This window comes from Callorhinchus milii, unplaced genomic scaffold, assembly GCF_018977255.1.
Source record: "Callorhinchus milii isolate IMCB2004 unplaced genomic scaffold, IMCB_Cmil_1.0 Scaffold16, whole genome shotgun sequence".
Taxonomy (NCBI): Eukaryota; Metazoa; Chordata; class Chondrichthyes; order Chimaeriformes; family Callorhinchidae; genus Callorhinchus; species Callorhinchus milii.
In genome coordinates, this window is record NW_024704757.1 from 9923731 (window position 1) to 9939716 (window position 15986).

The 15986-nt window shown below is 42.2% G+C and overlaps 1 protein-coding gene across 1 annotated transcript in view; it reads left to right on the forward strand.

The window, feature by feature from the left end:
- The first annotated feature begins 8813 nt into the window (after nucleotides 1–8813).
- The window catches only part of LOC103178720 (netrin-3), a 98444-nt gene continuing 91271 nt past the window's right edge, over nucleotides 8814–15986 (forward strand). Inside the window, exon 1 of the mRNA XM_042341044.1 lies at nucleotides 8814–8958. The gene's annotated coding sequence lies outside the window, so the exon portion shown is untranslated. The remainder of the gene's footprint in view (nucleotides 8959–15986) is intronic.

A 15986-nucleotide genomic window follows, 5' to 3' on the forward strand; every position in this document is an offset into this window, starting at 1 on the left:
ATATAAAAAATAATCCCAGGCCACTGGGACCATTGTCAGTGGCTCTTATCACCTTCACCTCTAAACCAGGAGATTACACAGGAAGCACCTTTCTAATAATAAGGGCCTTTGCTGTGATCAGTCACTGGTGAAACTCTATTTTCTGAAAATCTAAATCTAACATGGCTACTTGTAAGAAAGTCAGACTCAGTCAGTGCCAGAGAATTTGTTACATTGGATATATGATGTTCTTCTATTGAGTAAACAGGGAGCCTGCGGCCATTATTCAGTGCAGGCAGCATCTCTACAATGTCCTCAGTCTGTCTGCAGATTCCCTGGAACAAAGTTCTTACACAATATCATCGGGAAGCATCTTGAGTATGTTTTTAGGAATCTTTTTGAAGGTGTAATAAATCCCTTAAAAAAATAACAGTGGTCACTCAATCCACGACTGTTTGTGGGACATTGCTGTGTACAATTGACTGCCGCGTTTCGCCCACAAAATACAGTCAAATCATTTTACAGTATATTGCTTTGAGACGTCCTGAAGACATAATAAGACCCTGCATTTATTTATTTTTAAAAACATTTTTTACACAGCACAGAAACAGGCCATTCGGCCCAACTGGTCTATGTCGGTGTTTATTCTCCACATGAGCTTCCTCCTGCCCTTCCTCAACTAAGCTTTCAAGCATAACCTATTTCTTTCTCCCTCATGTACCTATCTAGCTTTCCCTTAAATACATCTATTCTATTTGTCTCAACAACTCCTCGTGGTAGTATATTCCACATTCCCACTCTCTCTGTGAAGAAATGTCTTCTAACTTCCCTATTTGATCTATTTTATATTGATGGCCCCTGGTTTTGGTCTCCCCCACAAGTAGAAACATCTTCCCTGTGTTTACCCTATCAAAAGCTTTCATCATTTTAAAGACCTCTATCGGGTCAACCCTTGCCCTCCTTTTTTCAAGAGAAAAGCCTTTCCTGATGGGTATAACCTCTCACTTCTGGGATCATCCCTGTGAATCTCCTTTGAGTCCTCTCTAGTGCCTCTACATCCCTTCCCTAATGTGGGGACCAGAACTGCACACAGTATTCTAAGCGTGGTCTAACCAAAGTTCTATAGAAGTTTACCATAACTTCCCTGCTTTTCATTTCTATCCTTCTCGAAATGAACCCCAATGCCTGGTTTGCTTTTTTATGGCCTTATTAACCTGGGTTGCTACGTTTAGTGAATTGTATGTACCCCTAGATACCTTTGCTCCTCTACCCCATTTAGGTTGATTACACAGGAAATTCTTTGTATCAAATGCAAGAATTGTTATTATTATTTTTATTATAATCTCCCAGAATACATGTGGAGGCAACACTTTCGGCAATTAAATACAGAACAGAGTATTCGATGCACAAGTGTTGCCTCCACGTGTGTTCTGGGAGACAGAATACTCGCAGGTCACCTGAAATGAATAATCTATGAGGATTAAACAAGGCTCAGATAGGCGTGAAATTCACTGAAATGCCACTGGACTGTTGGGTTCAGGAATCCCACCATTCATTCTATTTGTATTGCAAACTTTGATACTTATTCTAGTTTAGAAGATAAAGTGTGATAATAAAAGTATAGCATTTGCACAGTTAGGGCCCCCTACCTATTAAAGCTTTGACTCACAGGGTTAAGTACATGTCTACATCTCCAAGTCTCATTGATGAGCCAGGCAGGCAGGTTAACCATCAGTAGTAGCCTGGATTATATGTTAGCCATATCTCCCGAGAGCCAATTCAGAGCGATGAAAAGTGTGCTTTCCTCCCCTCCTCCCTCTCCTCTCCCCCACAAAAGCAATTTTTTTTAAGGCATAAAACATATTCATCAACCTCAAAGTTATTCACGGTATACAGAGTTTATTCTGTGAAAAGCTTTGAATCGTCCCACTGATGAAATAAGACGCTATATCAATTGCAAGTATTATTATTATGCTAATTGATGCAATCAGGGATACTAGTGTGGTGTATGCCTGCTGGATATTAATAATACAGTGACCTGCCATGAAATGTATTACTTCAGCAAGATTATTACTAGTAACTAATAAACGCATGGATCATCTCCTTGTTGCGCTTTTTACATGGGGCAAATCCATTGAGGAATTGTTTTGATGTCAGAGGACATTGCCACAGTTTGTGTGTATGCTGGGGTAAGGAGGACACCCAGAGGCAATTAGAGGAACTGCACCCTGCTCCACACATTGCCTTTTTTCTCCCTTTCTCCTCTCACACTGAGGTCCTGGTCCACTGATTCCAGGCTCTCTCCAGTACCAAATCCGAAATTTGGTCCCTCACTCCATGAAGGTTTGTGCGACATTGCTGTGCGCAATTGGCTGCCGCATTTCACCCACAAGGTACACAGTATTTCTACACACCCACTTTACAGTATATCCTGTGATGCGCTTTGAGACATCTTGACAACGTTATAAGATGCTATATCGACTGCAAGGATTAAGTGTTTGAAGGTAGTTCACTGCTTATGGGATCATGAACTCAGAGAGAGAAAGCAATGGGGTCAGCAGTGAGACATTGGTAGCAATCTGAGAAAGTAAAAGGATTCCCATTGAAGTCAGAGTAAAAACTACAAGAAGCCACAGCAGAACCAGGGGAATGAGAATGAGGTTACAGATACCAGCGTAATAATGAATTAATGGGATAAAAGGAAAGTTGGAAATGGAAGGTAAACAATATCAATAAATATTAAAGGATGAGGGATGAGTATGAGCCAGTGGCACTAAGTGATGAATAGTGAAAAGCTGTACATGTCAACAATGTGAGGGTACGAGGAGGAGGAGGAGGAGGAGGAGGAGGAGGAGGAAGATATCATTGGCCAGAATCTGAAGAGTTAACCTGAAGAGGAACAAGGAAAAAAAGTTTGAAGAAATAACAAGTTTTGAGAAGAGAAGAAGGAAAGGAATGTAGCATGTACAAGGTTTTAATTTGGTTCATATCAACTCTTTCCACTTGTTGAGTCCAGCTGGTAAATATCCTCTGGTGACTGTCCTAAACTTTCTAACAGCCTAAATGTGAATGCAGGAATGAGGAAAACGTTTCATTTGACAGCAAGCTGTTTATTTTTCTGTGTATGAAAAATGACTTGTTAAATTTAAACACATTTACATGCTTCTTTTCATTTTTTAAAGAAATAAGATGAGATTTAGAAGTTTCTTTCATACGTTTTCTATCCTTCCTAATCAAAAGATATGACATTGAAACCAATGACCCATGGAGGGATTAATTTAGAGTGAGGGCTGAACGTCTCTGGCTGTATATAATAATAATAATAATCCTTGCATTTGATATAGCACGTCATCTAGACATCTCAAAGTGCTTCACAGAATATACTGTAAAGTGATTGCATATTTGTGGGCGAAACATGGCAGCCAATTGCGCACAGCAGTGTCCCACAAACAGTCATGGATTGAAGTGACCAAATTATTATTGTTTTTTTTTGAAGGATTATTATCCCCGGAAAAGCGATCCGTCAATCAACTAACAACCGGGTTCCTACTTATTGCTCGGTAAACAGAGGTGTGTGGGGCAAGGAAACTTACCCAACATTTTGCCCTGCCTGGAATAGAACCCAGGCGAGGTGAGTGCTCTAACCACTGAGCTACAATAACAACAACAAAATTACATTTATAGAGTGCCTTTCACGATGGGAGGACGTCCCAAAGCGCTGAGTCCATATAAGTCATATATGGACATATATATGGACAAGTCATATAAATCAGAAGCATTCTTATGGCTATTCTGGATCTTGTTTGGTAACAAAAAAGCTCTGTGAGACAATGGGGTTCCTTCAAGGCTGTAGTGTCAAAGCTTTCTCAGGTATTCATAGATTGGTATTCAAATCATACACAGGGAAGTTACTTCTTTCCAATAATCTCCATTCATTTTATTCATTTGTTTTGTTTTTTATTCATATTTTATTGCAACACACTCTCAAAATGCCTGCCATAATAACCTGATGTGTCAATTACTGAATTTATGACACAAATTGATCCTGAATGTACTGATCCAGCATATAATTCATTGCCATTTATTATAATAAGTTAAGATTAGGAATGTGACCAAAATAAGTTTTGATACTGACTTGGGGAATGTTTGAGTCCAGTGAATATTGCATAGGGTCAAACCAGGAGGTGATACTCTTCAGTACCATGGACAGCTTTTGGGCTTCAAGGCTGGACATGGACCAGTTTAATCACTGGCACCACATTATCTTAAGGAATGTAATAAAAAAGTCTATTGTTACCTATGAAAGGACTGACAGGCCAGTACACAGTGGACACTTTATAGATTACAAATCCTTTACAAATCATGGGTTAAAGGGATAACTGTTGGATGGGAAAAAAAACAATCACATCTGGTTTAATGGCATTGCTCCTTCATTGACATTGCAGAATATTGCTAAACACCAGAAGAAGCAAGAATGCTGGTGCTCAAGCTAGGTGTATACCCTATCAAACTCTCTTAATAAAACCTTTGCTGGCTTTTCTGGCATTTTACTTTGCGACTGACCAATTTCCAATCCTATATCTGCCATCTATGCATTCATACATCACATTCCTATGCCATTTAGTGACAGGAATTTGATCCCAAATATCTTGAAATAAGAAAGAATTATTTAAACCATCATAATAAATGTTCAGTTTTCATAATAGTATATATCATTACATTGTTATGAATAGAATAAAGAAATAGATACCTGGAAACTCAGGATGGCTGCCAATCTAAATATTTGATAGACAGGCAGCACATGGATATGGACTAGCACAAGGAGTAATGGCTTCTCTTTGTACAGGTTTATTCCATTCAACCCCCTTCATGGAGAATCCCAAACCCGGCATCCATCATAAAGGAATCAATGACTCAATATACTCCCAAACCCCAATACACCCAAACCCAATGTCAAACAAGCCTCCTGCCCCCCTCCCCCAGTTCAACCCACACTCTCCTAAAAAACTGCTTTCAGCATTGTATTACAAGGGAGGAAAAAAGATTAGCCAGGGTTTCCACTCCTTATTGCTATCCTATGAATCTTCCTCACAGCGAGGTTGATGTATGTAGATATCAGGCATGGACAAGATTGGACTCAGCTGCGATTCTCCCCCTTGGTTGAATAGCCTAATCAGACTCACTGTTTAGACTCACACATGAAGAATGGCCATTTAGTTGAGGCGTTGGACAGATGCCAACACAACAACAACAACATATTCCATTTATATAGAGCCTTTCACGTCAGGAGGCCTTCCCAAGGCACTGGACAGTCAGGGATCCACACCCTAGCTGCTGATCGGGATCAGGAGGGACGGAGGGCGGAGAGGGTAGGGGTAAGAGGGTGACTGAAGCCACGGCCGAAGAGGAAGGTCTTGAGATGGGTCTTGAAGGAGGCAAGGGAGGGGGTGAGGCGGAGGGACTGGAATGGTGTTCCAGAGGGTTGGGCAGAGAGGCTGAAGGCCTGCCGCCAATGTTAGGGTAGGCAAGGTGGAGAACGTGAAGCACCCTTTGAACTGGGCCTCGGCATGAACCAATGCCTTGAGAAGAGGAAGGGAAATAAGAATATTGATTAAAAGTGCCCCAAGCTACTCCAGATGATTGTTATAACATGAATGTCCCATTCATTAACTCGATAGACTCATTGAAATACATCAATGCTCTTCGCGCAATGTGACCTAACATTTCTCATCTAGAATTCAATCAACTGAGTTTACAACATCAGTTTATTCATTTCTCTCAATGTAAATATTAATCCAAGAATCACTTTTGTAAAATATTCTCCTCTTGTCTGCAATTCAAGGCTTTATCAAATCTATTATTTCATGTTATCTTCACATTACTTTAAACTGATTTAGCAGAAGGTGCAACAAGTTTGACATTTACATTTATAGAATGAGGAAATCTCGATATAAATATGTAAGAGTGATATTTTTAGGCTTACTCATACTTTTATTCACTGGCATAGTTGGTAGCAATTTCACCTCTAGATTAGAAGGTTGTGTCGTGCATTGGTCTGTGAACTCAAGCCTAGGCTGGCTCTGGGAGAACACTGATGTCCTTTGGAAGAATTCTTAAACCAAGGTTTGAATATTTGTGAAGTGAAAGAATACCAGATGCCAATGTAGGCATATGTGTGAAAGAGGTGATTCATTTCCTAAAAAATGCTGTATAAGATGGCAAGATGATGACTTGTTTCACACAGTCAGCCTGATTTGGTTGGTAGCGCTCTCACCTCTGATCAGAAGGTTGTGGGTTCATGCCGGAACTCTGAACTCACACTTTGGGCTGTGAGTTCAGTGTAGTATTGGGAGAAGACTGTCATGGGAATCATAAACTGCCACCTAAGCATAGATTATTTCCTTTATATGGAATGGAATATGCACTCTCCCTAGAGGTACATCTAATTGTGTAAAGAATCAAATTCAGGTCAGCAAGAACCAAGCCTTGGCGACCCCAGGATATCTGTTAGGGTATTACTGGTATTTAACCAATTAAAGCCATACAGTTTGGCATTGCAAACACTGTGCCAGCTATCTTATGATTATTCAGCTAGGGCCACTCTACCAGGTCAGGCTTTGGCTTGCGGGGTTAACAAAAAGGAGCTGAGCGTGAGTGGAAAGAATTCTGTCCCCGGTGACCTGCCAACGAGTAGGCCGGCTAGTGTGCCATCAACGTTGTGTTGAGGTACTGTTGACCCACTGGCTCAGGAACAAGTCAACCGAAACCACCACAAAAGGTGACGTGATTGCGATATTCCATTGCCAGGAAAATCACCTTGGAATCAGCTCAGCCCCAAGGAGTCCCAGCTTACTCACCACCCCCTCAAACCACCCCCCCCAACCGACCCCTATCCCAGAGGATAATCACAAAACTGATTAATTGCTGTCTTTCTTCCCAGTGATCAAGCCTGTGCCTAAAACAAATATAAACTTGTACGATCCGTGTCAACTGATGAAAATTTATGTTGCCTGAGATCCTGGGATTTTTTTTTCAAAAAGTGATCTTTCCTAACCCACACGTTTTTAAGATGTCAGCTCAATAATTAAATCTGTGATGTATCTGAGAAACACGGCCAATTTATCTTTTTTTTTAAAAAAAGTGGTTTTGGGAGTACATCCCAGATCCCATTCCATTTCCATGACCTCTTATCAGAGAAACAAATCCATTTCCAAGAAATATTTAAACCGGCAATTCATTTGGGTCTTATTTTAACATTAAAAATAAGAAACCTGATTTTGTAAGCTTTTGTGGCGAGCTCAAAGAATTTCAACCATTTTTGGCGATGATTACTTGGATCCGTGAGAGAAAAAAACTTTTTTTTTATCGATGTTTAGATATTCAGAAATCCAGACGTAGCATCTTTTTAAGTGTGTGTCCTTCCCTTGGCTTTCCCATGTGTGTGATTCTTTTATTGTGTCAAAGTTTCCTCAAATGCAATCCAATTTCTTTAAAAGAAAAACCTTTAAATGTCCATTTCCCAAATATACTCTGGAAAACATTTCCTTGACTTAGTCTGTGGCCAATTTCAATGTTATTTTATTTTATTTTATTTTCAATTGCCTTTATTAAACTGCATCTTGTGTGGAAAGGCGATTAGGGTGAGGTGAGGGGGGGTGAGGTGAGGTGGGTGGGGGGTGGGGGGGGGTGGTGTGGGGGTTGACCACTAGGTGGCACTCAAACGCTGCGAAGAAGATTGGAATTTACCCATACAATAACAGAGGGGGTGTGGGGGGGGGGAAAGGAAAAAAAAACCCTCAGGAAATCCATCACTTGAAAGCAGGCAGCTCCTTTGCACACAAAACTGTTGGAGGATCTTAGTCGAATCATCAAAGAGCACCTGCAAGACGAGTGTTTGGTGACGTGCTGGATGGAGGACATTGAGAAATATTAGTTCCTGAGCCTATTTGGGGAGCACTATGTGGAGTAGATCTGCCCATTACTTGGACAGGAGAGCAAGTGTACAAAACCAGCCCCCCGTTTGCTCCAGTTGAAAGCGTATTGTAAGTAAAATAGTCTAGGATTGATTTATTTTTCCCCAGCAAGGACTTTGTCTTGAGTACCTTGCACTCAGCCTGTGTTTCATTTCATTTTTTTAATATGTAGATATATATATATATACATATTCTGGAAAGTGCAGTTATTTTAAAAGTGACTGGCGAGATGGTGTGAGAAGCTTACCGTTTCTGGGTGGGGGGGGTGGGGGGGGGGGGGACAAGCTAGAAATAATAGGGAGGGTTTATCTGTTGCAAGTGGCTTCTTAGAATGAAGAACCTCTCCAGCATTTTGCATTATATCTTCCCTCGATATAGTTTATAGTCCTTTTGATTTCATTGCGTGTAACAATGTGAGCTTTCAGCTGACTTTAGTTATCATGGGGTGTGTGTGTGTGTATATATATATATATTTGAGTAAATGCCAAAACGGGTTTGTGAAGGGCACTGGGTGGGGGGGGGGGGGGGGAGAGAGAGAGAGTGTGTGTGTGTGTGTTTGTGTGTGTTTTTTGCACTGAAATGTCTCCTTGTGACGGTGAGGGAATTTGATGTCCCTTTTTTTTGTATTGCACTGGGTCTGTCCCGACCACAGCGAAGTGGAGCAGTGAGTGAGTGAGTGAGTGTGAGAGAGAGAGAGAGAGAGAGAGGGGCTCAGAGTCGGTATACGTTGCAAGTGATTTGAGCACCAGATGCAGCGACTGAGAGCTCAGGCTCTTCCTCATTCACATTTGACTTCTTTTTCAGGTGTGACCGACACATTGTAAAAAAACACACACACACACACCTCCTCCTTCTCCTCCTCTCTGCATCTCACTCTCTCTCTCTCTCTCTCTCACTCTCATTAATTCATTCATGCACTGCTGTGGTGGGGTGTGAAATCACAGGACTGGCTATAAGCACTCGCTCGCACCCTCTTAAATGCAGATTGCCCGGTGAGATCTTACTGGTAAGTGAGACCTTGTTTTATTTTCTTTAAGGAGGTAGTAAGGTAGTATTTTTCTTCTTAATTTTCCCTCTCTCTCTCTCCCCCCCCCCCCCCACTCACTCACTCACTCACTCACTGACCCACACACACAGCTCCAGCCTCAACAATATTGAGTGTTTTTGTGCTGTTTCGCTGAAGTTTGGAAAGAGCTGAGGCACTCACTCCAATGTTTTTTAAATCTGGTTTTGATTTTTGTCCTGCACACCACGATCAAGCTTTCATTTTCTGGGCTGATGCGGAATTTATTTATGTTCCCTTTTCTCTTCCCCCCCACCCCCCACCCATTCACCATCCACCCCACCACCCACCCTCCCACCCACCACCTCCCTCTTTAATTTCTCTGAAGCTGCAAAACGTTAAGTGCTCGTGTTACAATCTGCGTCTTTGATTTCATTTTTTTTGGGGGGTGTTCTCTGGAGGTTTTTGTCTTTTTTTCCCCCTCCTCCTCCTCCTCCTCCTCCCTCTCCTCCTGTCCCTGTTCAGCGGGTGTTGGGAGGAAGCCTGACCGTCGGAGGTGCTCTTTACAGCGGGGAAGCAGACCTGTCCGACTCGGTGGGTCTATCGTATGGCTATAATTTGGTCGGATGGGATGGGGGTGAATTACTTTAATGGAGTGGGTGTGGGTGTGGGGGGGGGGGGGGGGGGGAGGAGAGGAGAGGAGGAAGAAAAAAAAAAGTGATGAATAAGTAACATCGCACTTGTCTTTTAATGATTTCAATGCACCTTCTAATTAACGGTCCAGGTCGCTGGTGGTATTAAGACAATAAGTCCTGATGTTTAAATGCCAACTGGGAAATCGATATGTTTTGGGTAAGGTTCTCCCCTCTCCCTGGGGCGGCGTTGATGGTGGGTTATGCAATCTTTAAAACCCAATCCATCGCTCATTTCCCCCCCCTTTTCCCCCCCCCCCCCCCCTTTTTAAGTTGGTGGGAATTATTTTTTTTGACGTTGGTCACAAGAGCTACAGGTGCAGCTCTGCCAGTGCCTCCCCCACCCCCCCCCCCTCTCACCCCGGATTTGAGGCTCACACCCTGGGCTGCCTTTGCACACTCGCCTCCAGGGAGATCTCACCACCTCGGTCCTTGGGACCTTTCTCTATCTCTCTCTCTCTCTCTCTCTCTCTTCCCACCCCCCTCCTCCTTCTCCACTTTCTTCTCTCTTTCCTCCCCTTTGCGTTTTATCTCTCTCCCCCCCTCTCTCGCTCTCTCTCTCTCTCGCTCTCAAGTCAGAGGAATGATCTGCAGTCCCTGTCCCTTATCTCTGATCTTGTTAATGTGAGCTGATAATAGAGCGTAAAATTTGGGGAAATCGCCTAACCAGATAAAGCCCGTTTGTACTTTCTCTCCCGAGTCAAAAGGCGAGAGGTTTGTGGTCAGTCGCCTCGTTCCTCCTGTTTGCAAAGCAGGAACCTCTCTCAGCTGCCCAGAGAGAGAGAGATACAGAGAGAGAGGGAGAGATACAGAGAGAGAGACAGAGGGAGAGATACAGACAGAGAGAGAGAGAGAGAGAGAGATACAGAGAGAAAGAGGGGAAGAGATACAGATAGAGAGATACAGAGAGAAAGAGAGGGAGAGATACAGAGAGAGAGACAGAGGGAGAGAGACCGAGGGAGAGATAGAGAGAGAGTCAGAGGTAGAGGTACAGAGAGAGAGAGATACAGAGAGAGAGAGAGGGGGAGAGATACAGAGAGAGAGACAGAGGGAGAGATACAGAGAGAGAGATGGGGAGAGATACAGAGAGAGAGACAGAGAGAGTCAGAGGTAGAGATACAGAGAGAGAGAGATACAGAGAGAGAGAGGGGGGGAGAGATACAGAGAGAGAGACAGAGGGAGAGATACACAGAGAGAGATACAGAGAGAGGAAGAGATACAGAGAGTCATTGCAATCACATAGAACCGCAGCGACTGTTAAATCTTTCAGGGCATCTTTGCGGGGCCACTTGACTTGGGTTTTTTTTTAATTTTTAATTTTTTTTTAAAAAAGCACTCGATCTAATGATTGCTGATTGAGTTTCTCCGACCCCGGGTTTGTTTTCCTATCAATTACCAACGTTAATTGGTGTGGAGACAATACCCGCTCACGCAGTGGCATTTTGGAGTCTGCAAACTTCTCGCTGATGAATCTCTGGCAAACTCGTCTTCAGGGGGGAGTTCAAGGGGAGGAAGAAAACAATGTGCGTTTTTTTCTCTCTCTCTCTCTCTCTACTGGTTGTATGCATATTGCTAATTTGAATTTAAAAATGGGAACACCGAACCAGTGTGCAGAGAGCAACATCAGAGGCGCTTTATATCCCCTGACATCCCCTCCAGAGGGTATATAATATATATTTTATATATATAATGCAGCTTTGCCAATGTCACTGTGCGTCCACTTGACACCAGAGAGTGAACTCGTAAAGCACATCCTCACTTCCCCTTCGCCTGACTTGGGAGCGATCAACAGCTCGGTTCAAAGTTATTCCCTTCTCCTCCTCCTCCTCCTCCTTCTCCACCTCCTCCTCCTCCTCCTCAACCCCCGGACGTTTAGTTTAAATTCAGAATGGTTTGTTTTCTTAGGATATTCTATTCGCTGGGAAATTCTCCAAAATGCATTTGAATGGGAGAAAATGATGTGTCTCTGTGTGTGTGTGTGTGTGTGTGTGTGTGACAGTATATAAGTTGTCCTCTTTGTTTCTAACGTAAGAGGTTGGGGGAAGAGGGTGAGTTACATTATTTCCCTGTGCCTTTGCCAACTCCATCCCACCCCCACCAACTGGAGTGGAGATGAGGGGAGGGAGAGGGGGGAGGGGGAGGAGGGAAGAAGAGTGGAATCACCAGCATCGTCCTTTTGATGTTTTAATTGCATTATTAATTTTTAATGCGTGCATACACAGTGACAGTAATTCCTATTAGCTCAGCGTGCAAAGGCTTGAAAATTTATCGATGGAGTGGGGTTGGGGGGGGGAATGTTTCCCGGAAGGCAAATTAAGGCATTGAACATCAATTGAGCACACAAGCGACGTTCAATCACGATAATGTGTAAAGGATGGGGTGGGGGGTGTGGAGACTTAACGCTGCATTCAATGCAATGTACTGGACACATTCTGCAGAGAGAGAGAGAGAGAGAGAGACTGGTGATTGCTTTGAGCATTTGCTCCTGTTTGGCCGGACTGATGATGGGCTTCTCTTGCATCCAGTGGAACACAGTCCACCCCACTTGACCCATACGAGAGCAATTCATGTGAGGAACCTTTCTCCTCTTCTCCACCCCTTCAAATCCATCCGAACATCTGTCCATTTTTGGTTTCAATCCGGTGCGATTTTGTTCCCCCCCCCATCCCAGTTATCTTGAATTCAAAATGCACTTGCCAGGTTATGTCAATTTGACACTATTGCAGATTCCTCCTGTCTCCCACTCCCACATTCCTCTTGTCCCCTTTTGCCCAGTCTCCAGGTTGCAGGGGACACATTTGAGAGTCTCTTTGGTTGGGGGGAGAAAAGGCAGAAGCAATCAGTGATTGTAAATGTTATTCCCCAAAAGCCTTCTTTTTTTAAAAAAAAATTCTGGTGAGGTTGGGAGCGCCATAGACAGCTTAACACGAGAGAATTTGTTTCAAATCTAGGAATAAAAATTCCCATCTCAAAGCATCTGGCACTCTCTACATTTGTAAGTCTTGCAGCATTGACCTGCTTGCCACCTGCAGATAGAAAAACCCACCTGTAGTCTTATTCAGTCTTATTTAAAAATCTTATTTATTTATGCGACGCTCCCAAACTCGACCCAACCCCAGTCAGATTTTTATTTAAACCAACTTTTTTAAAAGAAAAGACCAAATTACAACACATGCAACGGGCTGGCTGGCTGCTTCCAAGTGGATGTGGCAGCTTTGATTCATCATTGATGCCTCATCAGGCCTGTATGTACGTGTAAGTCATCATGTCACAATAACGTGGGTCAACTCAACACTCAAAAGGAAACCCAAGTGGATGTTGCTTAAATGTCCAGTCAGATTTGACCTTTCTCGCGGCTGGAAGTTTGGCAGTGGATTGCTTTTATTATACTAGTTTCATTCATATCTATTCCAATTGCCAATACAGTGTGGTCCTGCCCTGATTAATAGTGGACAGACGCCAGCTGTTGGGCATGTTTCTGGGCAAAATGCATTGTAGTTTTCAGTGCATTTGGAGAAGCTTAGGACCACACAACAGTTTTAGCGTGAGATACTAAAAGAAATGATGGGCTTTCTTTGCGTTTGATAACAATCATCAGCTTTATTTTACTCATAGATGTAGGCGAAGGGCTTTCTCACAAGTTTCTCTTTGTTTCTGAAATCGGATGGCTGCTGCTTTGTGATGCTCATGGACTTGTGTATATTATCAGCAATTCTGTCAATAACCTGCATTTGAGAATGAGCATCAGTTACTCCTCATGAAGTGAGCATGTCCTCGGTTTTGTAGAGGTGGCGAGAGCCTGATTTCTCCCTGTAGCACCTGTCCTATTTCTGGGAAGAGGGGAAGTGTCTATAAGATTTTATCTTGCTCCCTCAGAGGGTAATACAGGTGTTATTTAGAGAATTTTTTTTAACCTTCAACAAAGACTGAGGACAAATGCATTCACTAGAGGCAGCAACCTTTTTGGTCTTCTCAAACTTTGACCGTATATGTATATTTCCCCCTTTACAAAATTAACTGGGGGTAAGAAAACAATATCTCTTCAATTATCTTTAAACGCCTCCCAATTCTTGCTCGTTCTCCATCTCTCCCATTGTTAGTCGATTTGAGACATTAATTTGTGCAAATGCACATGTTTTGTTGCCTACTGTAACTCTATACAGTTTATAATTTGAAAAAAAGTCCTTAACTAACTTTTGCCAGACATTCTGAGGTAAAGGAATATATTGAAACACAAATTGGATTTCAGAATATGTGCCGTGAGGCACACTGCTGTGCTATTGGTTGTTTCACACTGGGATTAAAGTTTGGAGGCTGGTGAGAAACTGTTTATGCAAAAATAGACCGACAAATCCTAAACAGTTGCCAATATATTAGCTTTTCAAAAACTTCAGGTTGTTAAAATGTTCACATAAATTAGGGACAAACAATACAGATTAATGCAAGTCGCAGTGAATGGCTTAACTTATTTTTTAAAAAAACTTTAGCAGATAAATTCCTTTTTTTCCAGTTTTATAAATGATTATTATTTGAAATGGAGCTTTTATCGAGTTGTGGAAAGTCTCAAAGTGCGTCGCAGGATTTATTGTACAGTGTAATGACTGTTTTTGTAGGTGAACGCGACAGCTAATTTGCACACAGCAATGTCTCACAAATGGCCATGAATGACTAATTTTATCTGGGGGATTGTTGATCAGGACTGCTGGGAGGGAAACTCCCTTCTCTTTTTGTTTGCAACACTGTCCGGATTTTTTTTAAGTGAAAAAGCTTTTCCTTAGCTGATCTCTCCTGCTGTTTCCTCCTTGTCGAAGCAAAATTTGTGCAGTTAGGTGGCAGTGGGGGTGCTGTAATTGGTCTGTGCCCTCGGTTAGGGAGAGGACAATTAGCTGGGGTTTTGAACCCTTGATTGTTATCCAATGTTCCTTTCTCGCGTCTGCTTGTGTGCACCAAGGTAAGACGTGCAGTTGGGTTTGAAGATGATGACCCCTTGCTGCTCTCACAATCAAATAGTCATCAACAACTCGCTATCTAGGCTGACTTATACAACCTAATGGAAGTGTACCTGAACGTAAGCCAGCTCTTTCAATGGAGGAGGAGGAGGAAAGGAGTGATGGGCACTAAGGAAAGGCAGGAACAAGAGATGATTGTCTGGGATTGCAGTGATTTCTCTGTTCGGTCGCAAGGCACTTGAGCTGCATCTCAGTGTCTGAATTTTGGACTTTACAGTTCCAACTGACCTGATGTGATTTCTCTGCAGAAACCTTAATGACATCACAGGTTTTCGTTTCAATTTTGGTGCTTGCTCTCATTCTCATCAGAATATAGTTAGTGGACTAAATTAAATCATTTTCAGGTTGCTAAGAACATAAGAATTGCTAGACAAAAAAAAACAAGGTCCATCCAGTTTGCCTTCTACCATCCTAGCAGTTGCATGCCCGTGTCACGTCCCAAATTGTTTACTGTATCCTGAGATATTATTTCCTAAAATAAATCTATAATTTGCTTTTGAACATTTCCTTGTTACTTTTTCTTGTCTTGCTGCTCTCAGCATTGCTCTGACCAAAGGTTAGTTTCGTCTCCTAATTCCCAACTCCATCCCCCCCTGTGGCATTCACTTAAAGTGGCATGACTTAAAGTGAATGCCACAGGGATATGTTAGCATATCGTTTGTTAGCTAATAATATGTTCATATTCTTGTTGACTATTCTGTCCTGACTTTTAAAAAAAACTTTAGTGATGAGAAATGGCCCCTCGTTTCTCCATTAATATTATTCCCCATCATGACATCTATGTAATTTTATTTTGAATAATCCTATGGGTTTGCCTCTGTTTGGTAGATTATTTTTTAAAAATTCTCACAAAATTATTCCTTGTTACTAGCCTTACCTGTTGCAGCTTCGCTTGCAACCAAAGAATCCAATATAGACAGAGACACAGACAGACATTTCATCTTTATCTATACTCAGCTGGGAGGACTCCTTGTTGGAGTACGTACATATGTGATGAGCTTGTTTAAGTTATAGCTTTTCTCTGTCGCTATTTTGTTGCAGAATACCATGCAGGTCTCATTTTTGGGGCTTATTTAAAGCATTTTTTAAATATAGCTCATCAACAATAGGAGATCCCTGAACAAAAATACGCCCATGACGCTACCCCATGCAAGACCTTTCCGATGAGGTATAAAGCATGTCTCTACGTCAATCAGTTATTGTGTTCTTGGCGGACACAGACATTTAGTCACACACAGACATTTCGGCTTTATTAGTATAGATGAAGAAGATATCGAAACTTACTTTTCACCAATTTCTGTTCTGAATACATCGATTTCACTTATCTCTA